Raw genomic sequence first — 26,428 nt, 5'->3', positions numbered from 1 at the left:
GAGAGAGAAAGAGAGAGAGAGAGAGAAAGGCTGCTAGGAAGTAATGACTACAAGTGTAGGAAGAGAGTGAAAGAGTTCAGGAATCTTGGCCCCTAGCCAAGGCATCTGCTAAAGTGAGGGTTCTCAGAGTTGGGTAGTTTTATTGTAGAATAAATTGTTACTCTATAATATAAATGGAAAATTAACTTGTGCAACCAATCAAAGAATCTTGATGAGTCTTTCTGAAACATACCACACAGATAAGCTGAAGAATTATGCATTTTCTTTTAAAAGAACATTTCTGAGGTAGACAGGATGGGAAAGAAGGTGCACTTTGAAGGAAGGGAGAAGGGGAAGTCAGGTGGAGGACTTGCAAAAGGTTCCAAGCACAGGGTAGTACTGGATATTCCTCCATTAATTTTTGCAACTTCAGTTGAAAAGCAGCTAGATTGCTAAGAAATCACATGGGTGTTGTGGTACACATCTTTAATCCTAGCACTTTGGAAGCAGAGGTAGGCAGTGAGTTCTAAGCCAGCCAAGGCTACATAGAGAGACCCTGCCTAGACAACACATAAACACACACACACACACACACATAAGCACACAGGCACGTACGCACACGCACACATACCACAGGAAAATGACATAAGATATGCCCTTTTCCTTCTTAAGGACAAGGATATTATCATTAGGCGCACATTTTTATCTGTCTGGGGCATCTAGAAATGGGGAGACAAGGAAAGCAAGCAGAACCAAGGTGGAAAGCTACAAGTAAGACCCCCTGATCATAGCCACTGCTTGCAGAAATAAAGAGAGATGACTAGAAGGTATGCTGGTCAGTTGTTTTGTATGTCAATTTGTCACAGACTAGAGTCATCTAGAAGAGGGACTCTCAACTAAGAAAGTACCTCTATCAATCAGATTGTTCTATAAGCAGTCTGTGGGGTCTTTTCTTGATTGATGATTAGTGAGGAAGGACCTATCCCACTGTGGGCCATGCCACCCTGAGCAGGTGGTCCTGGGAAGTACAAGAAAGGCAACTGAAAGTGACCCAGGGGAGCAAGCAAGTATGTAGTGTTCCTCTCCGGCTCTTGCTTCACTTCCTCCTCCAGGTTCCCACTCTGCTCAGGTTCCTGCCTTGGCTCCCCTCAGTGGTGGATTGTGATCAGGATGTGTAAGACAAATCCTTTCATCCTGGAGTGAGTATTAGACATGGTACTTATCCTAGAAACAGAAACCAAGCTATGGTGGAAAGTATAGCTGATCCTCAAGCTTTCCAAAGAACCTTCAGCTATCCTGACCCAAGGAACATGCATACAGGGCTTCTCTCCATGGCATCTGTTTTGTAGGCTATGTAGATTTCCAGTTAGACACCTACTATAGGTGAAAACAAAAACAAGCCTTTCTCCCTGCTTTTGCCAGTGCTACAGGCTATTGCTATTCCCCTGATTCCGTCAGAATCCTATGAAAGACATAAAAGAGAGATGAAAGGTTTTTGTGGTTGAATACAAGAGGCAGCAGCTTCTTGGAGGATGAATGTCTTGGTCAAGCAACAAGAAGGACAGATCAGGATGTGGCGGCTGCATCGCTGAATTTCAAACCAGGCCAAATCCTCTTGCCAATCTACTGGTTCGGTGTTTTAGCCTAAGAAATAAATATGCAGCAGATAGATCAGCAGATGAGCTAGACACATTTATTACATACTCAGGGGCACACAGGAAAGAAAAGTGAGTATCCAGGAAGTTTATTTACCTTCTTCATAGGGAAGCTGGGGGTGACCAAGTAAATAATCCAAGCAAAATGAATGAAATGAGTCCTCAGCAAGGTAGATAATCGAATGATTATCTGATTGATCTGATTGAGGAGTCAACACCCGGTCTCTTCTTCTATGGTGGGTTAATGTTCCTATCATGAGGATGGATTTTTTTTTTAAAGATTTATTTTATTATTTATTTTATGTATACGAGTACACTGTGGCTGTACAGATGGCCGTGAGCTATCATGTGTGTGGCTGCTGAGAATTGAACTCAGGACTTCTGTCCGCCCTGCTCGCTCCTGGCCCGGCTCGCTCCTGCGTAATTCACTGTAGCTGGCTTCAGACGCACCAGAAGAGGGCGTCCGATCTCATTACAGGTGGTTGTGAGCCACTATGTGGTTGCTGGGATCAGAACTCAGGACCTTCGGAAGAGTAGTCAGTGCTCTTACCCGCTGAGCCATCTCACCAGCCCAAGGATGGATTTTTAAAAACATTGCCACAGATGGTTTTTATGACAAGCGGCTTCCTCTGGAGATCGTGGCTTAGTCAAGGGAAGCCCAGGGGGCAGCCCTTAATGCATCTGTAAGTTCCCAGCTGCCCTCTGTGTGAAGCCAACCTCATACCAAACCAGCTGTCCCGGGAAGATTTCCCAGGTTCCTTCCTGAAATTAAGTCGTTAGAAGTTGGAGTTTCTGTCATGAGAGCTGGTGAAGATCTAAAATACAAAGTTGTGAACATACAGCGTATACATGCTCAAAAACACTTCTGTGTACACATACATCCATGTGGCTGAAGTAAGCACAAAAGGACAAGAAGAATCACACAAAACTCCTGTCTTCTCTGGTATTTGACAATACCAGACAAATAAGTTGAAGCTATAGAAAACCAGGAACTGTATTGTCAGCTGAAAGAAGACCACTAAGTCCAGATGATAGCTGCCTCTTGGGCCTGAGCTCCCCTGGGCCAGAAACTATGATGTCATTTTATTTATTTCTCTTTAAAAATATTTAAGAGAAAAAAAAAAACTATTTAAGAGAAGCCATTGTTTAGGGGACTGGCAAGATGGCTTAATGGGTAAAGGCTCTTGCCCCCAGGCCTAGTGACCGAGTTTGGTCTCTGCAGCCCATGTGTTTAGGACAGAGATGACTTCTGCTAGTTGTCTTCTAACACCCCACCACCACCACCACACACACACCAGCTGTAACATGCCATGCCTCTCCTTAAATCTAGGTATAAAAATTAAAATATAATTATTTGGCTACGAAGTCTACAATCTATAGTTCCAGGCCAAATTCACTCCCACCACAACCTGCTTTGATAAAATATTATCGGGATATAGTTACCATACCATTTGTGCGGGTGGGTCCTCATTATCGCTTTGACTGGATTTAAAAGTACCATGGGAATATATCTGTGTGTGTGAGGATATTATTAGGCAAGTTTACATTTTACCTAGATGTGATTAGACCCATTTCCTGGGTATGGGCCCTAACCTGAATAGGAGGAGAGAGAAGACTGAACATGAGCGTTTATCTCTCTGTGCTTCCCGAGTACAGCAGTAATATGAGCAGCTGCCTTGTGTGCTTACTGCTGCTCCTGCCCCACCATGCTGGACTATATCCTCTCAGACTACCAGCCAAAATAATCCCCTCCTACCTTAAGTTGCTTCCATGAGACAGTTTATCATAGCAATGAGAAAAGTAACCAATATACTGTTCTTGGCTAGGATAACTTTCACTCCATAGCAGCGGAGCTGAGCCACTGTGACAACCTGAATTGTCCAGGCCATGTGGCCCTTAAAACCTTGCACACACCTATGTCTTGGCACTTGGCATCACACTGTTTCCTGACCTCTAGTGTAAACCCAGTACAACTCAAGTGTGGGTTAGATTTCATGTAGAAGGCATTAGCTGGCCATACTGAACCCCTTAGAGGCTTCTCTACCTTCCTGTCTTTGCTCACTTTCTTCTTCTTTTTGGCCAATGATGGTTATATGCCAAATCCCTGGAGGATATACACAGACTTCAGTGGCTTAGTTCCATACCTAGAGGGCAGATTCAGAAGGTCTCGAAGGAGGGGAAGCCCGTAAATCTGAGTTTTCAGCAGGAGACCTGGTGGTGGTGCTGAGCAAGATCAGGTGTCCCATGCTGTTGGAGAGAGCTCCCAGCACCTGGCCATTAAAGCAGTTGGCTTGGCCAGAGAAGATGAATTAATTCTGCAGAACTCTTGGGACAGACTTATTGAGACATTTCAGCTCACACAGGGATTTGAAACAAAGAATTCATGGGTCCCCAGTGTTCCACAAAGTTCCTTTATTCCCTCAATTTTAATTGTATTCCATGGGCTCCTTCCAAACCCAACTTCATTTGGCTTGCAAAATGGCTGTCTGTATTCAGTATTTCCCATTATTGTAGCTATGAGTGTGAGTTATAGCTGTTAATCCTTCATTCACGATAAGCACAATGAACTTGACCATTATTAGTTCTTTGGGACTTGTTCTTCAAGAGCATGTCTTGGTGGTCCATACCAGGTGTCCCTCCATCAAGATCAACCCAAACCTAATAAGGAGAGAGAAGTTCAAGATTTAACAGACTAAGTGGATATTTTAAAAACAGGAATAAATAGAAGTAAGAGGAAATGGATTTAAAATTTAGATAGATGCTTACACTAACTACTTAGATGGTCATGACTTTTATCTCCTTATCTATGATAATGAGACTGTAGGTACAACCCTGAATGGTTAAAGTAAATGTTTTATATGCAGCAAATGTCACCTACAAATCAGGCTTATAACTCTTCTCCCTGTGGCCTGAATTGCTAACAATCATCTTAGTTACATGGAGATTCCCAAAGAACTGTGGGCTTGGGGATGTCTGGATGTGGATAATACCTGGTGGCTAAGATTGAGCTGCTCAATGGTTTTGTCCAGGACACTGAGACAGAACCTGTTTTTCCTGGAGTAAACTTTTATCCCTCATATACCCCATTGCTACTTCATGTCTTCTCTTACCCCAGCTAGCTGAGCTCTCTTTCTGTAGCCTTTTTTGGCCAGACTCTTTAACAGCCTTTCCCATTGCAGTCTCCTCAGTGTGATGACTTGAGTGGAGAAAATTCAGCCAAGCCCCTCCCCCCAGTAGGGTTTTGCTGTGCGCACCCTTTAAGGAAAGACAGACATGGCTCTTGGTGATGAGTCACAGGCTGTTACCTTGCTGTGTATGGAGCTGTCTGTGAAGTTCACTCCAGGGCCCTTCAGAGAAGGTGCTAAATAATTCACCAAAACAGCCTGCTCTTACATCTGTCCTAGCCTGTCCCCTGATGACCTCCAGGATGTATAAGTAGGCTCCTATTAGCAGTATTATGCTGTCAGGGGTGGGGGTGGAGGTCAGGAAGATGAACAGGCTGCGTGGAGCTTGCCCTTGTTGTCTGGAACTCTCCAGATGCCAGAGTAGATAGTATGATTGGTACTGATAGCTTCTAAGGACACAAGATGCTGTGGTTACACTCAGGCAGTATAAACATTTATTAAGCAGCTACTGTGTGCTTGACAATTTACTTATCTTATAACCTGTCAGGTCTGAAAGGCAGAAACTATTAAAGGGGCTCACAGAAAAAACAGGATGTGTCCCACTTCACACTATGGATAAGGGGCAGAGGCAGAACTGGCCCTACCTGACACAGTGCCTGTGACAGAGGTCCATGGCAGCTGTGAATACTTTTAAGACTTATAGACTGTAGCTATCTTGATGATGTATACATTATATCCTATACATTAGACCTAATGCTTCTCTAGGTGGAAGTATATTTGTGGTACACATTAATAAGCCCTCCTAGGGCTCATCTCAGTTGTTTCTGGCAGCTGCTTTCATTTTATCATTACTCTTTTATGTTTTGACCTGGTCATTTACTGATCAAAGTGGTAACTAGAAGATCTTTTTCAAAATAATGTCCTGTACCAGCAATTTCCTGTGCAGAGGGAAGATGTGTGTTATTAGATGGAATTCCAGGAATCTCCTGCAGAGCTCAATTTAGCATGGTATAGAACAGTGTTAACCACAGACCTAGAGGAGGAGACGGGTATACCAGGAAAGATGTACCAATAAGAGATAGGCCAGAAGTACTTAGTTTCTTAATTTTAAGAAGACAACTTTTGCATACTGTGGTGGTTTGAATGTGATGGTTTGAATATCCTTGGCCCAAGGCAAGTGACATGGGAGGTGTGGCTTTATTGGAGTAGGTGTAGACTTGTTAGAAGAAGTGTGTCACTGTGGGGGTGGGTTTTGAGGTCTCCTCTTATACTCAAGCTCTTCCCAGTTCAGAAGAGAGCCTCTTCTGGCTGCCTGCCTTAAACCAGTCTTCTGGCTGCCTTCGGATCAAGATGTAGAACTATAGGTTCCTCCAGCATCATGTCTGCCTGTACACTGCCATGCTTCCTGCCACGATGATAATGGACTCAACCTCTGAAACTGTAAGCCAGACCCAATTCAATGTTTTCCTTTATAAGAATTGCCTTGGTCATGGTGTCTCTTTACAGCAATGGAAATCCTAACTAAGATACCTACATAATACATCATAAGACGTCTGCCTTCCCAGCTACTCTTATTAGGTGAATTTGTCCTATCATAGTTGGTGGATAGGTCTATATAGAACCCACTTTGCGGGTAATTATAGTAGCTAATATCTACTGTGAGCTTCTGGTATATCTACCTGATACTGTACAGGGTGCTTTGTAAACATACTATGGTTATCAACCATTGTGTAGATGTTTAAATAAAAGGAATCTTCAGAGCAAAATAGTAATCAACTTGTCTAGCTTCACACACACACACACACACACACACACACACACAAAATGGGAGGTGGGTGCAAGCAAGCAGTAGACTAGGCCAGGAATAGACATATACTTATTGATTCTAATAAAAAATAAATAAAAAGCTAGTTCCATACAGCAGGACTTTGTTTCAAAAAAAAATAAATTATTTACCTTCTGCAGCAAGCTATTAATAGCTGTAAAGGAATATTTAAGGTTAAAAAGAGAAGGCAGACTCTAGAGCAGCAGGTTAGAAGATACAGATACCACAGCTGTACTTGTTTTTCTTTATCTCCATCAGTCACCAACCACAGGTGTGACAGTCTCACTGTGCTATGATCAAAACACAAATCAGTTATGTGGTCCCTAGCCTCAGCTTCTGCTCCCTCCTTCCAAGGGAGCTAAAGCCTTAGTGGTGCAAAGTGCTCACGTCATCAGTGACTGGCACTACCCTGACAGTCCGCACCATGGCCTCAGCCTCTGAACCATCCCTCCACCCTCAGCCTATGCACGATAATGGCTGCAGAGGCTAAGATCAGTGCCCTCATTAAAGCAGCTGATGTCAGCATGGAACCTCTGTGGCCTGGCTTGTTGGCAAAAGCTCTTGCCAGTGTCAAATTGGAGGCCTCATCTGCACCTGGGGTGGAGGACATAGGCCTGGTCCAGCCACTGGAGCCTCGCCTACAGGCAGTTCTGCCCCCTCTGGGGGAGAAGAAAGTGGAAGCTGGAAGGAAGCATTTAAAGGGTCTGGTAGCATGGGTTTGGTGGTTTTGACCAAAACCTCTTTATTAATATATTCAATAAAAAAAACTAAAGCTGTTTTGCTTTGTTTTGTTTTTAAGTTGTGTGGAAATAAAGGGATGTGGTCATTTGCCATTTTCATCACTGTGAGTGTGAACTGGGAAACCAGAGGTTCCATCTCGAAGTTCTTAGTCTCATTAAATAAAGGATTTAGAAATAGATTCGGAAGCCCAGGACAATCTTATTAGAGTGTGGAAGAAAAGCAGCTCTTTTCTCTTGCGGGTAGGTGAAAAATCACTGCAGCTCCCAGGAAGAGATCTGGAGAAACATTATGTCTTAAAGTTAGGGATGGAAGAGAAATAGAGGCAGCTTGTGAAGAAAGGAAAAAGTACTCCCAAGACTAGAAGTGGGCTCCTAAGCTGAGGAAAGGCCCCCAAAGCCTCTCTTACACCTGCCCCTTCCCACCTGGGTAGCTAGAGCTTCTTATCCTGCATATTCCTTGGACGATGCTGGGATATGGAAGGCTCCCAAGCTTCAGCGGCAAACTGCCTTTCCTCGCCTGTTCATCTTGATGTATTCTTTTTTTCTGTTGCTACTCTGTCACGTGAAGACATCATCAGCTATTAGATCTTATGACCAGCCATAAACCAGGCAGTAGGTCATGAGCATTTCGCCACCCATTCATTTAGCCAATCATTATCAAAGGACTGTGAAAGGAGTAGCTGTGAGCCTAGAGAGCAGGCCCTGGAATGTATGGGTTCTCACAGCATCTCATCCACAGTTACAGGAAAGGAGATAGTTCATTAAAGGGGAGAAACAGAGTGGTTTGGAGGGGTGCTATGTCTCCCCTGTGGCCTAGCTCCAAGAGGACAACAACAAAGGCTGAGATGAGGTCTCCAGTGGCCTTTTATGCATTAACAAAGTACTCGCCTCTCCCCAGTTTGTGTAACAGGCTTTTCCAAGCCTGTTCCCTGGGCTGCCAGTCCCACCCTCCTTTCTCATGTTCATCACTGGAGCATCCTCCTGCGCTGTTCTCCTGCCCCAGGACTACTGCATGTCCTGCCTTTTAGAATAGAAGGCCGAATGGTACAGTCTGATTCCACCGTGAGAGCATAAAGCAGCCTGAGCAAAATACGCTAATGCCTCATGAACACTGGGTTTAGCTTTCACAGTGGCCAGTGTGAAGAACATGGTAGACCCTTTGACTGACAAAACAATTTTCTGAAAAGCATATTAATACATATTTTAAGAGCAACTGTTTAAGGCTTCTGGAACATTTCCTAAAGGCATGAAGCCTGATAGTAAAACATCTAGCCAAGAAAGCCTACTAAATGGTGCAAGGTGATAGTCTGTGGCCTTTGAGCTGTGACTCCCTCACCTTCCTCTTCCATTCTAATGCGGATCAGTGTAGTGGGAACTCCACTCTTCAAGCACTGCAACTAAGACCCAGAAATCTAGAGCTATTGTTTTATTTTGGGCGGGGCAGCCTTACAGATGGACAACACCCCTGCCCTTGCAAAGAAACCTCTCTTTCATCAGAGCAAAGTTTTAGGCAATTTATTGCAAAGGGTGTTGTCAAGAACAATAGAACAATCAGCTAGCCATGAGTACTAGCTAACAGCTAACTGTGATACCAATAAATACAGACCAGCGCAGTTGCTCAAGCCAACTGTGCTCATGCCCTCTGCCAAGTACCACTGCGGGAGAAACAACTCCATCTAACTTCCCTAACGAGTCACTGAAGAAATAAGCTAACAAACAAAAGGATAAAGGGGAGGAGGGGTGGCAGTCACAACTATCACAGCATACTATGTAAAATGTTCACTCCTTTCAACTAAACAGCTTCTATTTTTAATTTTGAGAATTACCAACATAAGTACTATCTTTATATTATTCCCACCACCTGTCTCCTCCCAACAACTCCTCCTATGTCCCTCCACTCCCTCTCAAACTTTAATTATTATTGCTTTACACCCCTGCACACAGATACATTTATTTATTACTGCTCGTATATATGTGTGAGTCAGGCTCACCACTTTGGGCGGAATAATCTCTTGGAGGCTTGCCCCTGGAGAGGGCTGAGTCACTATCATTCAGTAGCCATTAATTCCCTATAGCTTTTCCTCTGGGGATGACACCCTGTGAGACTTCCCACCTTCACACTGGCAAGTCAACTGGTATTGTCATTGTGCAGGTCTGTTTGGCAACTATATTGGTTACCCCCCCCAAAAAAAATATAAGTACCACTATTGCACCCTTGGGGATATCTTGCCCTGCTGGTCATCTTTGTACTTTGTAGGCTTCACTGCTGGCTGAGTTTATTGATTGCTTTCCTCCCTGGGAAGCTGGCATACCACCTTTGGAAACTATGAGAGCTAGCCCATAGGGAATAGAGGTCAGTTCTAGCTTGATTCCTCAAAATCGTGTGTCCAAACTGTATAATGCCTTCAGCAGTAGTATCTTACCCTACTGTAAGGTGACCAAAGGCTTTAATGACAACCTATATTGTTTTGGGGGGGTTTCTTGAAGTTGCCTGACAAACGACTCAAAGGGTAGTTTCCCCTGACTGGCACTGGTGATTTTATTGATAGTCTATGGCTTTTGGAGGAATATTGTCATCCTGTGCTGTAATTTTATTTAAACTATCTATCTATTCATCTATCTATTCACATATGTACCCATATATACTTTATATGTGTGCAAATTTAAGCAGATGTGAAAGAATGTGATTCCAAACTTAGCATCCTTTACCCCTCTTTCCTCCCCTCAAAGCATTATTATCCCAAGTAGTACACTTCATATATATATATATATATATATATAATATGTATACATATATATATATGATAAATGTATATACATGTATTTTTAAGTAAACATAAAATATTATGATTCCTATGGCTTTTTCAGTCATCCATAGAGTTCTTTATCCCTCCTCCCTTGCTTTCTCTCTGTATTGACCTCTTTGGCCTCTCTTCAGTTAAAGTGCCCCCATTTTCCTATTTCCCCCTTCAAAGCACCTATGTCCTACTAACCCCATATCTAGAACTCCTTCCAACACATACAGACACACATAGAAACAGACATGCACGCACACACACACACACACACACACACACACACACACACACACAGTGTCCCTTTTTATTTTTCTGGTTTCTGACATCAGTTTGGTTTCACATTCACATCTAAAGCGCTAGGGTCTACAAAGAAGACAGAACGTGTGGCATTGTCTTTCTGGACATGGATTAGCTTTACTCAGTATGAGATTTTCTAGTTTTACCCATTTACCTGGAAATTTCTTGATTTTATTTTATTTTTCTCACTGGTGAGTTGAATTCCACCATGTATGTGTGTGTATGTACCACATCTCCATTATCCATTCCATCAGCTAAAGGACATTTCAGTTGTTTATATTGTATAGCTACTGTGAGTTGAGCTGTAATAAACATGGCTGAGCAAGCACCTGTGGAGTAGGCTGTTGAGTTTGGGGGACATGTGCTAATGGTGTTATAGCTAGCTCATGTGGTGCACCAGTTTGCAGTCCCACTAACAGTCACTGAAGGTCCCCCTTTTCCCACATCCTCGCCAGTACTTGTTATTAGCTATTTTCTGGTCTTGCCCATTCTAACCAGGGTAAGATAAACTCTCAAAGCCATTTTAATTTTCATTTCCCTGATTTCTAATGATGTTGAACACTTTAAAAGGTATTTCTTAGCCATTATTGTTTTTCCTTTGGAGATATCTCTGCTTAAATACATAGCTCATTTTTTAATTAGATTGTTTCTTGATTCTTTGGTGGTTGTCATTGTTTGTGATCTTATTCTGTTATTTATGTTACTATTCTGAATATCAGCCTCTATCTAATGTTTAGCTGACAAAGACTCTCATTCAGTAATGTGGCATTTAATCTCCATGAGTTCTATACTTTCTAAAGATTTGTTTACTACTGATTTTTTAAGTTTGATTACATTGTGGCCAGGTAGGGTACATTAATTTATTTTAATTTTCTGAACTTCTTAGCATTTATTTTGTGTCCTAGGGTGTCATGTGAAGAACAGAGCATCCGTTCTTGGGGTTTGGGTGGGACACTCTTCTTAGGTGTCTGTTAGGTCGATTTGTCACATCATTTAATCCTGGAGATGCTTATAACTGGTCAGAGTGCTGCAAATAACTGTTAATAATCACCCCTAGCCACAAATGGGACGCTGAGTCAGCCCCTCCAAGACCCAGGGAGCCTGGCATCAGGGAGCAGAAAGGATAGAAGAGGCAGAACACAGTAGAATGCTGTCTTCTGGGCAGATGTGCCTGTGGTCCTTTGGCATTCCCAGCAGCTGTGACGACCTGAACAAGAGCTATGTGAGAGTAGGCCTGTGAGTAACATATTGTGGAGTACTGTTTGGTTCATAAAGACCTCCTTGCCCTGCAGGCAGTGGATGATTTCTGGGAAAGAAAGCAATTTTTTTTCCAGTAAGAGTCTATGATTCTGAAGATAACCATAATGAAAATCATTAGGCCACAGACAAACAAACCCCCCTGAAAAAATAGAAGAGGACAAGTTGGGAAGAGGAGGGGGACCAGCAGAAGCGAGAGGGACAAGAGAGACTACTGGTGAGGGTGAAAGCAAGTGAGCAAAGTGCATTGGGTACAAACAGGAAAATGTCATAGTCAGGTCTCTGGGATGCCTCCAGAGTAATATACTTAGTGTGTGAGTGTAAGGACTAGAATTCAGATCCCTAGAAGGTGTGGGAAAGCTGAGTGGGCATGACAGCCAGTGGTAGTCCTAGCTGGTGGCAGGCAGAGATAGGATCCCTGCAGTAAGCCAAGCTAGCCAAATGAAATGGTAAGGTCTGAGTGCACATAAAGACCCTTTACAGTGTATTAGATAGAGAGCAATTGAGAAAGTCATATAACATCATGTATGTGCCTACACACGTACCTCCATACACATGCATCCATACACAAGAACACACACAGTTTGTACCACATAATCGGTGGCACACACCTTTAATCCCAGCACTTTGGAGGCAGAGGCAGATGGATTTCTGAGTTTGAGGCCAGTCTGGTCTACTGAGTGAGTTCCAGGACAGCCAAGGCTACACAGAGAAACAACAACAAAAAAATTATATATAAATGTCATAATAAAACCCATATATAAATGTCATAATAAAACCCATCATTAAACAATTATAATTAATATGGGTATATAATCAATGTCTAATTAATAAGAACATCCATTGTTGAAGTTAGTGTCCTCCCAATCCTTAGATCCTCTCAGTAGTGCCACCAGATGGGGAGCAATGTCTCTTTTGGGGGCTACTTCATCTCCAGATCATAAAATTATACCATAAAACATTGAATTTGACAATAAGATTGAAGTTCTGATATAAGCTACAACATAGATTAATTTTTTAAAAATTATTATACTAAAGAAATAATCATTCACAAAAGTTTACATATGATATATTTTATTTGTATTAAATGTGCTGAATTGGAATATTTGCATATACAAACTAGATTAATGTTTATCTAAATCCAGGATAGAGGCCACTAGGGAGCAACTTATTAGAGAGTTTCTTTGTAGGTCAGTTAAAATTCTAAAATTAGCCTGTAGTAAAGGTTGTGAATATACTAGAACTATGTATTAGTTCACTTTAAATGTGTGAATTGCATACTGTATAAAGTATGTCTCAACAAAATGGTTTTAAGACAATGTCAAAACTTTTGGTAATATTAGGGATGAGTGTTGTGTTTTTAAAAAGATAAAGGAAAGAGGGAATATGTTTGGTGGATGTGTTGTCAGGGAAGGGGGAGAGGGTGCCTCCACAGGCCCATGCTAAAGCATCCCTTCCCCCGAGGGATCAGCCACATGAAGGTAAAGTATGGAATAGAGTTTATTCAGGACATGGGGAGGGGGGTTGAGAAGATAGTAGAGATAGAGAGAGAGAGAAAGAGTAGAGAAGTAGAGGAGTACAGGAGTACAGGTGTAGAGGCCGGCCATGAACACATAGAAAGAGAGAGGTGGGGAATGGAGAGATAGATGGGAAGGGGTGAGAGGACAGACCAGAGGGGGAGGCGAAGAAGGCAAGAGCAAGTGGAGGGGCAAGCACTCCCTTTTACAGTGAGTCAGGCATGCTTGGCTGTTACCAAGCAACTGTGGGGCAGAACTTAGACAAAATGCTAACAATGAGGAGGGGGTTATTTTCACATAGGTTACAAAAGCCTCACAGGGTGATGCTGAATTTGAAAAGTTGACAATGAGCTATGCTACTGTCCACAGGATGTAGAGCAAATGCAAAAACTCAGAGGGAGGCATGAGCCTAGCATGTTCAAGACACAGTATTTGAGTTATAAAAAGGTTGAGAGCCACAGGTATTAGGGAAGTGTGTGGCCTAGATCTTCAAGGGCACCATCAGACAAGAGCAGAGCTGGTGGATTTTGTGCAGCAGTCTGGCACAATCCAAACTCCCAAAGAGACCCACACAGAGGTGCCATTGTGTGAATACACTAAAGAGAGGTGGCAATCCACCAAGAGGAAGGCTGAGTTGATGATAACCTGGATCTCCATACAGGAGAGAAGTGGAGGTGGCTCAGACTACAGCGTTAACAATAGAAGCAGAAGAAAGACATTGGGTAGAGCCTACCTCTATAGGATTAGGTAAGGGCTGGAAAATATTTACTGTTCAAAACAAGATTAGTAAATGTCTTAATTTTGGCAAGCCACCAAGTATTTGTTGGAAACTATTCAAGTTTGTTGTAGCATGAATATAGCTATAGATACCTAATATAGATACATAAATGATATGTAGATATAGATGGTATGATTATACCATCATACCATCTATACTAGCATTTTTGAGAAGACATGAAGCAAACTGTATTTGGCTTATGAGATATAGATTTTTCCCTCATATGACTTACAAGCTGAAGGCTAAAAGGAAGAAATATATATAAATGCAATCTCAAAGGAATTTGCTCTTTTTTTCACTGGGATGATGGAGCTTCCATTTGCTACTATTTCAGTGTCAGAGGCTAAAGCACGTTTGTGGCAGATGTGGTACAAACATGGTAGTTGAGAAGCCTCTGACATCTACATTTAGATACAATGTAGCACTAGATATGTAAGTCTGGAGTTAATAGCAATAGTTTGGGCTTAATTCAGTAGCATCAAGACACAAGTTACAATTTTAGACCAGATCTAAGCAGTGAATGAGAATAGAAAAAGTAGAAACCCCACACTGGAGCCAGCTAGGAGTTCTCCTGCGTGGAACTAACTCTCAGTAAGACAAGGATAAGCTTGAGAAAGAGACGGAAAGTTAGAGCCACAGGTGATGATGGCATCTGCCTTTTTCTTTCTCACTCCCCAAAACTTGTCAGAGTGCAGTAATCAGGGACCCGTAATTGCAGAAGTAACCCCAAATGCCCTACAATTTCTAGACAGGAAAAATTGTCAGACATTTACTTCTCAGCAAGTAATCATTGGTTGTCAGGCCACAGGATGTGAGGTGTTTCAAACAGAGTATAAAGAGCAACAAAGATATGGCACCTGCTCCAAATAACTTGAGTTTAGTTAGAGTAACATTAGTTACAACATTGTTGCTTTCTTAGTTACTTTTCTATTGTTGTGAAGAAGTACCATGACCAGGGCATGGGACTTACAACTCCAGAAGCTTGGAGGCTATGACAGGGAGCAAGGCTGCAGGCATGGTACTGGAACAGTAGAAGAGAGAGCTCACGTCCACAAGTAGGATCAGAAAGAGGGAACTAACTGGGAATGGCATGGGCTTCTGAAAACTCAAAGCCTACCCTCAGTGACACTCCTCCTAATCCTCCCCAACAGTTCCACCAGCTGGGGACTAAGTATTCCAATACCAAAGCCCATGGAAGCCATTCTCCTTCAAACCACTATCGTTATTAAGGGAGTGTTAGTGTTACCGCCACCACTAAGAATGAAAGACTATGCCATAGAATAAGAACTCTAAAGGAAAGAGCCTCTGAGGTAAACCCCATGTGTTCTTTCTTTGTATAAAGCAATCCACCATTTAGAGGAACAGAGAACATTCTGTGCTCTATGTTTTTCTTAAGAAATTATTTTTTCAACATGTTATATTCTGAATATACCTGGGCTTTGAATGCTGTGAAGCTTGAATTGAAGGAAGGACCATGGATTCTGTAATGACCCAGGAACAGATCTCAGTTATAGATCCTTGTTCTATTAGTATATCCTCTTTGAACCTCAACATCTTTCTCTGTATAGTCCATGATGATAAAAGTTACATTATTAGATGAGGACTAAGTGACATCTTGTGCATAGAGCACCTGGCACTTGGGTCCATCTTGTTCCCCGTGAAAAGCCATGTCAGGTTGTCCATCTATGACGTTTTCTCTCACAGGATAATTTTTCCAGGGAAAATCGTTGCTGTCTATTCACTACTTTGTGAGGCAGATAGTTTTTCCAGTCTTTCTTCTAGGATACTTTATATTTTACCACAACTCTCTCAAGAGAAGTGTCTCTGGGGAAACCCTGCTGATTAAGGTCTAAGTCTACCATGATGGGATAGCTTCTCTAAGCTCTGCACAAATTGGAGGACTCCCTTTCCCAGCAGGGCTTCCCCCTCTCTGATGTTGTCTGAGGATCCTGAATCCCCACACCCTCTATCTGAAGAAGGTTGAGTAGTCCTTGGCAGACCTACAAACTTCCTCTTTTCCCCAATAAGAATCCACCCAGCAAGTACCTGGGATTCCCAGAATACCTCTCCATACAAATAAGATATTCACAGAGTTGTAAACTCTAACCAAGGATTCTCACTTACCCTGAAAACTCCTTCCCATTCTCTAAGGTCCATATGTAACCCTCATGCACCCAGAACAAATTGTACGCATGCAAGGCCACTCCAAATAAAGGTATGTGTAGAGGCTAAGACTGGCTAAGAGAGCTGGTTCATGGAAGATCACCAGAGAAGGCCTTTGTCTAACAGAGCTTTAACACTAAGAATCAGAAGGTCATTTCTCTCTTGCCCCACCCCCACCTCCTTGGCACTAACTCCCAGCTGGACCAGAATCATGCAGACCTTCACCCATTCTGGACTCTGCTTCATCCTTCCAGCCTGTTGAGCCAGGGACTTCTGGACACCCTGAGAGGGAGAATGCTAAGGATGTGGAACCACAGCTGGACCCCAGCAGCAGTACCACAGCTGGCGCCCAAAGTATAGCTGCCTTTGGAAGGTGTTAGGAAGCATCCTCTATACTGAGTGGCTTATTCTCTGCAGTAGAAGCCTGAATTTCTGCTCAGCTAGCTGATGGAACCAGTAATTCAAAAAGCTGCCAGAATAAATGCAGCTACATTTTTTCCTTAATTAAAAACCTATTTAATTATTAGCACGTCATGTCAATTTAATGATATGTTAATGAAAGCATGCAGCAGTAAGCCTGTTTAAACCATTGACATAATTTTTAACTTTTTGGTGTGAGTAAGCATAGGATTTAGTAGCCTTTTGTTTTGATATGTACAGTATACGTTGTCTATATCTCATATTTTAATTAATATAATTAAATTTGGATAAAAGCTGATGTTAAAATTGTATGCATTTCATTATTGGAACCAAGGCTAATTAAAGTATATGAAATGTGGCAATTCCTAAAATGATAAGAAAAATACAGGATATTGTTTTTCTACGTTTAAAATGTGGCAGATGGTTTTTCATAAGATCTAGAAATGTCAGTGATCTATGGTGTATTCATAATAGGGGTTTTTCATATATGGACAAAGGAAAGGCCTGGGAAGATGGGAGCTTATCGTTGCGTCTATCGTGAACAATGTCAGCATGTGTTGTAGCAACAATCCTTCTGTGCCTTTCTTTGAAAACCAAATAAAAGCTATGTAGTTTGACACGTAAACTAATCTACAAAGCATTTATATAACCTGTTTTTCTTTCTTTCTTTCTTTCTTTTTTTTTTTTTTTTTTTTTTTTTTTTTTTTTTTTTTTTTTTTTTTTTGGCTTTTTGGCTTTTTGGCTTTTTGAATCAGGGTTTCTCTTGTGTAGCCCTGACTGTCTTAGAAGTCCCTTTGTAGACCAGGCTGCTCCCAAACTCAGAGATCCTCGTGCTGGGATCAAAGGTGTGTACCACCTCCTTTTGGCTTAAGCTTGAATGATAGACGTCTCTGTATCAGTAGGTGGAGAAAGTGAGGCTAGGATAGGCTGTCGTCGCCACAAACTTGTACCTGGGAGGCAAAAGAACTGCATTGCATCCAGATCATGTTTTTAGGCTCTTGCATATGACATTATGAATCTCAATTGGAAAAGTGGTCAGGAGCTGTAGAGGACATCTCTCCTGAACACTTCCTTCTGAGAAGTTAGACCCATCACTGTGGGTGCCTTCTGCCTCTGCCTCCCCAGCAGAAATGCTACACACTTCAAACATGCGGTCCTTGAAAGGTAACTTGGTGTGGAGACTGTTGCGTGAATGATAAAACATCAGAGTATATATTTTCATTGTCTCCATGTTGGCCTGTAGCACGTGCTGCTTTGACCCCAAGTATTGACTTGGAACTACCCAATGAATACAGGTTGTTTTCACATGCTAAGCATTCCACTGTTTTATGACATCCTAGTTTTAATAGATTGTGCTTTTTAAATGTCTTTACACAGCAAAGATTAAAGTTGATCTGTGACATGCCTTATAGATGTTATTGTCTGTGTTTCCTCCTCTTCTGGTGTATACAGTTCTCAGCTTCCTTGCAGTTGGATGATGTCATAGAACTGGTTTGATCAATCAAAGTGATATTATTCATCTTCAAGATGAATCACATGGAAACCTATTCATGTCTCATTTCTTGTGTTGTTGGAACTTGGAAATTACAGGTTGAAATCAGAGACACAACAGGGAACTGGGATAAGTCTTTGAGTCACAGCTTAGAGGGGAGATATCTACAAAGCCTATGTTCCCTGCCCTACCCCCGCCCCCACTCTCCCCCACATCATCAGCCTTGCCTGACTGAGAAATCAATGCTTCCTGTGTTAAACTGCAGAAATCTGACATTGTGTATTATGCTATCATCTGGTCTGTCCCTATTAATATGACAGTTCCTTGTTACTCTCCCCACCCCCATTGATGTATGATTATCAGAAAACCTCCAGAACAGACTATTTTAAATTACATATCCACATGAGTGCATAAGTGCACACACACACTCAGTACATACTTGAAAAAAAAAAGTTAAATGATTCTTATTAATGAGTGGTTTGAAGCCTTTGTAATGTCTCTAGTAGTAACTAGGATTTCATGGAAGGTTCTGACCTTAACCAGCTATGATTGTCTTTATCTTTTTTAATTTCTCCAAAAAATGAAAATACCATCATCTAAGTGATCCACACCAGCTCTTATCTCAGTGCTCAAAAGCCTTACTTAGGCTCATTTAAAGTTTTTCCTTCACTCCATTCATCCCATCCCATAGGTATTCAGTACCTGTGGGGATGGAGATTAAAACTTGCTCATTACATGCTTCCTTATAAGACCTTCTAGGCTGCCATGGTCTTTGTCTCCATTAACCTCCCTTTCTCTGTATTAACCAGCTAACCAGAAAGACTCACATAACCTTCCCTTATAATTCTCTAACATGGTTCTAACCAGTGCCCGCTGGAGTCCAGTGATGATTTGAGATCCCGGTACATGGAGCAGTCTCTTTATTACCTGCCATTATCCTGGAGCTGTCCTGTATCCCACACCCACCATGTTGCTAAGGTTTTTAATTCTCTATTTGTTATTAATGCCAATCTGTCCTGCTACTGCTTTCCCTCCTACCTAGATACCCTGCCTAGCTACTAAAATTTGACCTTGGCAATTTCACCAGGATTTTTTTTTCTATTTATAGCTTCTAAATATCATATCATGTTTAGGATATGTTAGGACATAGAAAATTGTTTCCAAAAAAAGCAAGAATTACTTTGACCTGAAGCATAACTCAGGTCAGTTTCCCTGGTCCTTTTTATCTGGTTGGACACAGTCTCACTCTCCTTTCCCCTCTCCTATATACTATTGTCATTTCTGCAGTTTTCTATCTCCCAGGCTAAATATAGAGTTCTAAATGCCAGCATCTGCATCAATTTTTCTGGCCTTTAATGAATTCTTGATGGGTTTGCATGACTTGTACACATATTGCCTGCTCTCCTCTACTTTGCCCATGATTCTACTCATCCCGTATAGGGTTGTCCTCTGTTTTTATGAGCACAAGCCACATAGTACGAGCTCCTCAGTATACCAGGCCTCAGAACTTTCCCAAGTAGTTTTTGCATGATCTTGTTGAATACATAAAAAAAAAAAAAAAATTTTTTTTTCAAAAACTTCTCAACAGAATTGTCTCCAGAATGAAGAGCAACATCATAAGGAATTAACCTATGTGTAGACCATTACTTTAACAGTCTGTACATTCCTGATTCATAGATGTCCTGGTTCCTCCATACACTGAGCTTTGGAACACCCCTTGAATGGTAACTAGATCTCTTAAGGGCCACGTAGTTCCTCTCATAACACACATATACTACTCTAATGGCTTGTTTCGTTGTCTTTACTTTTTATTACAAAGCTCTGGAAGGCTGGACCCATTTCTGTCTTGGTGACTATAGAGCATCCCCAGTGGCTGACAAGTAGAAGGGGCTTGTGTAACATTTGATTCCCAGCACCACCAGATAATGAGTAGATGAAGCACACAGTCCAGAAATAGACTGATAGACAACTGAGAGAGCTGTTCAACTTCCTAATAATGAAAAAGCCTTAACTGTGAATTTTGAATGTCAATCTTTTCCAAAGACAGTGATGGGTGGTTTGGTACTTTCTTGTGATATTGGCTGTGGCAGTGAGCTCCAGTTCTGGGGTAACCTCGTAGTCACAAGAAGAAACACTGCCACGCAGAGTATGCCACATTTGGGTAGCTACCAATGCTGGGCAGGTCATGTATTTCCAATGCATTTAAACTTACATTTCAACTCTGGTTTATTGGGACTCACCTCACTGTGTATGAAGGAGAGTCTTTGATTGTTTGTCCCAATATACAGTTTCAGAAACTGAAATGTCTTCCTCTTGGTATTGATCAGTTTGGTGGATTTTTGTTGTTGTTTTGCTTTGGCTTTGTTTGTTTGCGTGTTTTGTTTTGTTTTATGCTTTCTTACCTAGATTTTTAGGAGTCAAAAGTGTTGGTGTTAGAGTATATAGAACTGGGCATGTCAGAAGCTTATCCACATTAGGTGGAAATTTGAGGGTATACCCTTAGGAGTGGGACTGATTTTTAAAGTCTTCCTTTCAACCAGTTAAGTGGATACTCCCCCAACAGTTCTATGAAGCTAGGTACTGTTAGCATCCTATTTTATAGTCCCTAACCCTGGGTTTAGGGACCGTCAATATTATTCAGTGATGTAGGGTTTACCTAGCACGTGCAAGGCCCACCCAGAGTTTTATCACTAGCAGCAAGAGAACCTCAGGCTCCAGATCAGAGAAATGGACCCCAGATGACCCATTCTGGGTTACACGCTATGTATGCTACCAGTTCCATACTGTATTACAAATTCCACGCTACAATGCCAATTCTTCTGATGTCTGTAGCCTTGAGTCAGATCTGTTTCAGCTGAAGATGAGTCTCAAGTCACTTTCTCCATTCCAGTTTTCTTCCTCATTGTCAGTCACATCTCATGATCCTCATGTAGTAATGCTAAGAAGGTCAGAGTGTAATGAGCTCATCCTCATCTGACAAAACTGGGCCATAAGCAAGTTGAAAAGACTTGTCCATGGCCACCCTGAAGTTGGATGTCACCATTTCTACCAGGCCATTGGTGTCTCCAAATTATTTTATTAAGTGACCTCTTGAAGAATAAAGAGGGTGGGCATGGCCATAGGACTCTCCACATGCTTTGAGTTCTGTGCAGTGGGAATCTAAAACAGAATGTGTCTCATATTCCACTTCTCTGTGTAAAAAGTTTTTCTAGGTCCCATGTTGTTAGTCATAAAGGTCTTCTGTGAACCAGGAAAAAAAAAACCTTCTGGAAGAAATGATTAAGCATTGTTAATACAATTATGTATAACAAAAGACATAATTTACCTTCTCAACATCCAACAAAGAACTTCTTCATTTGAAACCTCAGAAGCTCTGGCTGAAAGGGCAGGTCTCATCACAGTGGGCTCTCTGGCAGAGGTAGGATGGGAGCGAGGAGTGGTACTGGCTGCTTTGTCCTCGGGGGAGTACTGGCTGCTTTGTCCTCGGGGGACCTCTGTTCATGATGGACTAGGCCTCCCTCAGCCTCTGCAGCTGACAGCCCCCTCCCTCTCACACGTGTACACACACACACACACACACACACACACACACACACACAGCACTCGCCCCGTAGTGTTTCATTGTCTGAGGCTCAGGGTTCAGACTGCTGTTTTGTACCCACTGTTTACTTGGCCTGGGGACTAACAGGGAACATGAAAAGAAAATTACTCTAAAGCAATAGGAAATGGCAATGGAGGAAAATACTCAGAAAAGCATGACTACCCTGGTAGATTAAACATCTAGATAAATTTTTCTTGCTTCATTGAAAAGCCCAGAAATTATCATTATTTATTAGATTGAATGGCATTTTTTTTTGTTCACCGTCACCATAGTTGACTAGTCTGTGTTTGTACTTGTATTATTGCACATTGATGTATAAACTCAGTGAGTGCAGAGGCTATGGAGATGCCTAGCCCCTATAGGCTATGTGGCATAAAGTGTATATCTATTAAACCTTTATGTATGGGGCTTGGGAGATGGCTCAGATAGTAGAGTGCTTGCCTTCAGGCATGAGAACCTAAACCCCAGCTCCAGAAAAAGGTCAGGCCTGGAGGCTCCAGCTTGCAATCCTTGCACTGGGAAGGCAGGGACAGATGGACCATTAAGACTCCCTAGCAAGCCAGGCTCGTCTACTTGATGTCAGACCAAAAAACACCGAAGGACCAGATCCAAAGGCTTTCTCTGATCTCCACATGCATAGGTATGTGCACTCACCCCCCCCCACACACACACACAACGCACAAAAGCATACACATACACATAAAATGTTTATCTGATGAGAGAATGGTACACATCAGGTCTGAAGACATCACAGGTTAAATTATTTTTCTAAGATCACTTAGCTACCAGGAACTAAAGGCAGAATCTAAACCCTAGTGTTTCAGCTCTAGGTTTTTAGTTTTATTTTGTTTTGTTTTTCCTTCTTTGCTTCTGATTAATTGAACGGCTTCTTGTGGTACAGGAAGATAGAGAGCTCAAGGTATTTAAAGATGTTCCTTCTAAGACTCACCCCTGATGAAATCCCAGGGGGACATGGGAAAAAGCATGTCTGCACTCTGACTGTTTTCTGACCTGTGGAATAGAAGAAGTGCCTGACGGTCCTCAGACTCTCCTGCCAGGTTGATGACAATGCTGTCTCCTGTGCTCCCTTGAAATTAGAGTTAAGGAGTCACACAACCCAAGCTAGTAGGGAAAGCTGAATGCATTTTATTCCAGGGTTCATATCATCCCAAAGGACTAGATCCTGAGCAGCAAACAGCTGACACCCTAAAATGAACAGTGAAGGAGAAAAAAACAAAAACAAAAACAGTACAGCATTTAAAGAGATAGAGAGATACAGCAAGAGAGAGAGGAGAGAGTGGGGAAGAGGGAGGGAGGGGGAAAGAGGAGAGGAGGAGAGTGAGGAGAGAAAGAGGGAGAAGAAGGGGAGTGAGGGAGAAAGAGACGTAGTGGAGAGGGGAGAAGGGAAGTAAGGAGGGAGAGAGATTGATCTAGTTCTGGCTATAGAGCTGGTACAGTTTCTGATCTGAACCAGGCACCCAGACTGTAACTGTGCCCAGCTAAGATCTCTGGTATGTTGCTTTTAAAAAGAAGGTGGGGGCGAACAGCCATGTGTCTTTCAAGCCTCTGTGAGATGTGATTTTTTTTTCCTTCTCTCCTCCTTTGGAAGCTACAGAGCTGAGCCTTTGCATTAGCAAAGGTCCCCCCCAACCCCCTTAGCCCCCCCCCCACTTTGGTTTAGGGATTATTGATTTGGAAGGCGAGGCTAATTTACATGTAAATAAATCTCAACCCTGGGCGGCCAGACTGGGACGTCCAGATGCTGTGACTGACTTGCTGACATCACAGCCTCATTAGCATGCGGAGGATGCAGGCATTGGAACTGCGAACAGCGACTTCTCCAGCTCTGCCAGGCGCTCCGTGACAGTTATTATTATTTTTTGGATGAGCTGCACATTTCCTGGTTCAGTGGCCCGGGCTTTGTGAACAGCTGACTGGTCTCCCAGGTCTGGCTCAGGATCAGCTGATGACGCAGAGACTGGGGTCTGTGACTTCCTTCAGATAATCGTTAAGTCAGTCGGCGAGTTTAGAGGAGACGGGTTCTTGAGAAGACAATTCCAGGACTCAGGCAGGCCTAGAACAAGGGCACAAGTCGCACTCTCCGGCTTGGTGGATCTCCAGCTGGGTCCGCTTCTAGGGGAGGGCGTTCTCTAGGAGGGAATGCAAAAGCAGACAGCAGACCGGTTTGGGTTTGAGCCTGCTGCCTGCCTCCGGAAGGGCTCAGATTTGCAGAGACTCAGTAAAGGAGATGTTTGGGCTGCCTGGGGTCCTGCTTGCATTTTCTAATACCAGCTCCAGGAGGAAAGTGAACTGGGGCAACTGACCAGATCAAGACTCCTTGGCGGCTTCCTCCAAAGCATCGCGGCTCATCCTCTAGGAGGTGGGTAAGAAAATTTGTTAATTCCCAAAGCAAGCAGGAATGTGTTTAGTAGTCTCTGGGTTGAGGAGGGTATTACCTCTAAGGCCAGGAGGTGGCTTTGGTGGTCTGGCACTTTTGTCTTTCCTTTGCTTATTAGAAAGTTCAAATGCAAAGTGATAGGGCACAGGTATACAATAGGCATCCTCAAATCTTAGTGCTTAAGAAACAGTATTTCTCTAACAGTGACCCTTTCTTACTAACAACAACAGCGGGAGGGGGTGTTTAAAAGCACAAACTGGTAGTATCCATTCTTGTACCGATGCCCCAGCACATATCTGAAACATCAGAGATGCCGAGGCACACACACTTCACTAATTCTTCCAGATAAAGGAATGGCTCTCAAATTATTTGAGGTTTAATTTTAGCTAGTCCTTTTGGCTTCGAAATGGTGACAGAGCTTCAGAATCTGACTGCATAGCCTCCTGTAACACATGACTCTGTCTGTTCCCTACTGGCCTGTCTTCACAGTTAGTTCCTCTCACTAGCTTTTGATTTCCCCAGGACCAGTCATAACACTGTTTGTTGATCCGCCATGGAGGTTTGGGGATGAAGTTCTGATTTTTAATCTCCCTGTTGTTTGCTGTGTAATCTGGTACTGTGCTGTGATCTAGAAATATATATGCCAGATGTATAGGACTAGAAATTTATATGCCAGATGTGTCGACATTCTCCAGAGTGGTAGGGAATTACCTAGACTTATAGATTACTTCCCCAGCGATAGAGGTCTACTTCCACAATGAGCATGTGTAGAATCATGGGTAAGGGAGGGTTTTAGTATGACTGGAATATAGAAACATGGGTACCACGTATAAGAGGCCTGCAATGTGCTTTGCTTTGCTATGTATCTCTTCCTGAAGGCAGTGTTAACCTATCTCAGTAAGGCTTTACCATAGGCAGCAGCCTTGTTTTCTTGCTAGAGGCCACATTGGCTGCTCTTATCCTGCCCCCTAGGAGACAGCTGATGATTTCCACAGATGATCAAGATGGAGCTCAAGAGTAAGTTACAACTTCGATAAAAATCACCATGTTCTGAAAATTGGGGTTTTAGTGCCTCTTGGGGTACTTGTAGAGGTTTTTCCATTCCATCAAACACTCACTCCCCATTGGGATTTTTTCTTTTCTTACATGAGAATTTGAACACACTGGCTTCATCAGACATTGTGTTACAGAGCAGTCTGCAAAAGGGAGCATTTTTGAGCAGTACAGTTATTTTTGTAAAGACTTCCCCCATGCAATGTGTGTGGGTTGGGGTGTCGTGGGGGAGAGTTAACAATACAGGAAAGACAATGCTTTATAGAAGTGGAAGGAGAGGGAAAAGAACTCAGAGGTTAAATGGTATGAGGAGATGCTCATGCAGGGCTTGGCCCTTGAGAGCTGGAGAGACTTGGGTATCTCTTGGAGTACCCATTTCTGTGAAATATGGAGAGGCATGAGATCTGTGGGTAGGGTGATAGTGTAGGGCTTTAGTGAGGTGACATATAAAAATCTCCCAGAGCTGTGTCAGCCACACTATAAGTGCCTAGTAAATGCTAGCTGTTAGTATTGTTCCTTCACTGACATGAGCATCATAAACATTGTTGTAGAAAACAAATCAAACCATTGAAAAGGTTAGATGTTTACTGTTGGGAGGTAAGACTGCAGAAAAGATGTAGTCCCAGTCACTGCTGAAGCCAAACTCTTCCATTCAAAGGGACTGCACACACCACTGATGGAGTTGATATAATAAAGTGTATTGCCTAGGACTACTATGCTGTATGCACCTACAAGATGGTTTAAGGAAAACCAGCCAGTGCTAGCTGGATGGTTTAAGGCCCCCTTAAAACGGCCCCCTGACTGGGAAGCTGGATGGATTATGCTGAGGGAGCTATGGGATGCACATTAGAACCAAGGCCCTTTAGGGTCTCTGCTCTTCTCCAGCAGTGCCTGTGAAAGGCAGGTCTTCTCCCTTCTTCTTTTCCTACACTGAGGCTTGGTCTCTTCTCTGCCCAGGCTGGGCCTCTGATCTGTGTTTCACCTGCTGAATGACTCCTCAGAAGTTCCAGGGTGGAAGTGGTGCCACCATCTGGGTGGTTTCCGCCTCTGGGCTATAGGAAAAAAGAAAACAATAGATCTGCTTGCCTGTTTAGGCTCTCTCTCTCTTTCTCTCTCTTTTTCTCTCTCTCTTTCTCTTTCTCTTTCTCTCTCCCTCTCCCTCTCCCTCTGTTCCCCCTCCCTCTCTCTCTCTTCCTTTCCCTCCCTTTCTCCCCTCCCTCCTCCTCTCACTCCCTCCCTCCCTCCCTCTCTTTCCCCTTCTCTCTCTCCCTCTCCCTTCCCTCTCCCTCTCTCTCTCCCTCTCCCCTCCCTCTCCCCTCCCTCTCCCACT

General features: G+C 42.8%; 1 protein-coding gene across 6 annotated transcripts in view; it reads left to right on the top strand.

Moving 5' to 3' along the window:
• Prickle2 (prickle planar cell polarity protein 2) overlaps positions 1 to 26,428 on the top strand; it is a 345,493-nt gene that overhangs the window by 209,630 nt on the left and 109,435 nt on the right. Inside the window, exon 1 of one of the 6 annotated variants that reach the window (XM_031382624.1) lies at positions 23,394 to 24,027. The exons of 4 other annotated variants lie outside the window; for them this stretch is intronic. The gene's annotated coding sequence lies outside the window, so the exon portion shown is untranslated. Of the gene's footprint in view, positions 1 to 23,393; positions 24,028 to 25,041; positions 25,063 to 26,428 lie in introns of those variants that run through there. One more of the 6 variants, XM_031382621.1, reaches the window with a different exon arrangement.

Source organism: Mastomys coucha, unplaced genomic scaffold (genome assembly GCF_008632895.1).
Source record: "Mastomys coucha isolate ucsf_1 unplaced genomic scaffold, UCSF_Mcou_1 pScaffold20, whole genome shotgun sequence".
NCBI lineage: Eukaryota > Metazoa > Chordata > Mammalia > Rodentia > Muridae > Mastomys > Mastomys coucha.
Note: the sequence above shows the minus strand (reverse complement) of the source record. Positions and strands in the feature narration are given on the sequence as shown.